Source organism: Sapajus apella, unplaced genomic scaffold, assembly GCF_009761245.1.
Source record: "Sapajus apella isolate SASKATOON/1434 unplaced genomic scaffold, GSC_monkey_1.0 scaffold12, whole genome shotgun sequence".
Classification (NCBI taxonomy): Eukaryota; Metazoa; Chordata; class Mammalia; order Primates; family Cebidae; genus Sapajus; species Sapajus apella.
In genome coordinates, this window is record NW_022436952.1 from 22,126,290 (window position 1) to 22,128,486 (window position 2,197).

The 2,197-nt window shown below is 38.9% G+C and overlaps 1 pseudogene; it reads right to left on the reverse strand.

The window, feature by feature from the left end:
* Positions 1-518: 518 nt before the first annotated feature.
* LOC116552652 lies at positions 519-1,341 on the reverse strand (annotated as a pseudogene).
* Positions 1,342-2,197: the final 856 nt, after the last annotated feature.

The window sequence follows — 2,197 nt, forward strand, 5'->3', positions numbered from 1 at the left end:
AAAACAATATCCATCAGGGACTTTTTCTCTTCCTCCCTCTCTTCCTTCCTTTCTGCCTTCATTTCTTCCTTTCTTCTTCCCTTCCCTCTTTCTCAACCTCCTTCCTTCCTCCCTTTCTTCCACAAGTATATGCTGAATTCCTATTATGTCCCATGTCCTGGCCTGTGAAGTGAGCAGAATTAATAAATTCCCTGACCTATTGAGTAGACCCTTTGGACTTCCTTTCCTTTATCTAAGCATTTTGTTTCCCAGGAGGTTAAACAATTTTATTTCACAATTGTCTTTAACCACAAAGACACTATTTTCTTTATATAAAAACATTAGTACAGATACTTACACTTTTTAGGAAATGATTATATGAACTCTTTTAAAGAAAAAATGCACCCCATTATATCATTTTAATTAGGTTGTTTGGAAAAAAGTTCACATCTGGACTGATTCCTAAAATATATTATTCTACCACTCTGCATCTTTAGGTTTAAATTATAGATTATTGTCATCAGTATATGTTCCTGCATTCTTACATATTTGATAATATACATATAGACTGGTTTATCACTTAATGCTCCATTGGTTCATCAGCCTTCTCTGCAGATTCACCAGCAGGTTCAGCAGGCTGTGCCTTTCTCTTTGGTGTTTCTTTAAGTCCTTCCAGGGATGGAGATGCCTCATCATCATCATAGTTTGGAAACTCCAAGTCTGTATTGACAATTCCAATGGAAACATTCTTTGTAGTTAGGTCCTATTCTGCAGGAAGTATCTCTCTTAAGGTATATAAACTGTTTAACCAGTTCATTTAAATTGCACTCCATGAATTCAGACAGATGTCTCTTCAAGTAAGTGCAAGTTAATTGAGAACAGACGCTAATAGACATACCTATGAAGTCAGAATAGCAGATGGAACAGGTTTGGAAAATGTGAGGGGCTGTATCATCATAGCCAGCAATAAGCAGCCCAACACTGTACAATCTGCCCCCATGTCATTGTGTTTGTATCTTGGTCTTACGTGTAACTAGAGACACAAGGAAAGACACAGGAGATGGTCTGTCAAATGCAAATCTTGAATTCAAACACACCTGGCCCATCAAATTAATAACAGTGTAGCATCAGCAGTAAGCCCTACAATGGAGATACCAATATGATTGTCGACATGGAGAATTTTTTTCTGATGAGCTTCAAGCTCTGACTTTGCCCTCCTCAATGTAATGAACACTGCATGGGTTTTCAATTTAGGCCAACTGTGGCTGAACCATGTTCAACAGCTTGCCTTGAATCTTTTGATGAATTTGATGAATCTTGCCTCCAAACAGGAACATCATTGTCATACTAGTTGAAAAACATGGTTCTTGCAAAGCTGCAAATCAAGGAGTTCTCTCCTTGATAGGATTTAACACTGTCTGGTGTTCTACATGCTATGTGCTTTGCCTATTTTCTCTGTTTTCTTTCTAGAGTATAAGTCTCACAGGAGCAGCTCCTAGGAGCTAGAATGAGCACAAGTGAGTCCTGACTCAACAGGATACACCTCTTTACCTTCTTAGGTTAGAGGAAGGGTGGGCTCAGCCTAAGCATGTAGACCACCAACTCCTTCTCAGCCCCTTGGAAGAGTGGGATGAACTTGTATTACAAGTGAAATTGCAAAGATCAAAGCCAAATATAGTAGAGCTCAAGACAGAAGCCTGAGTATGGGGACTACCAAGCAAACACAGGAGCACTTTTGTTTTTGAGACTGAGTCTCACTCTGTCACCCAGGCTGGAGTGCAGTGGTGCAATCTGGGCTCACTGCAACCTCCTACTCCATGGTTCAAGCGATTATCCTGCCTCAGCCTCCTGAGTAGCTGGGATTACAAGTACAAACCACCACGCCCGGCTAATTTTTGTATTTTTAGTGGAGATGGGGTTTCACCATGTTCGTCAGGCTGGTCTCAAACTCCTGACATTTTACACACACCAATTTATTCTTTCCAGCTTGTAGCAAAATAAATTTCTAACTATAGAAATAACATTTGTTATTAAAACTGTCAAAAGAAAAATAAATTATTATTGTCAGTCTAAAACTGACACTTGCCCCTAGCCACTTTACTTTTTTGTTGAAACTATTGTGTTTTTTTTAAAACTGTGAAATATTGTGCAGGGGAAAAATGTGCAAAAAGGAAATATGGAGAGCTCAAAATGTATAACAAAGCAAATATCCAAACAC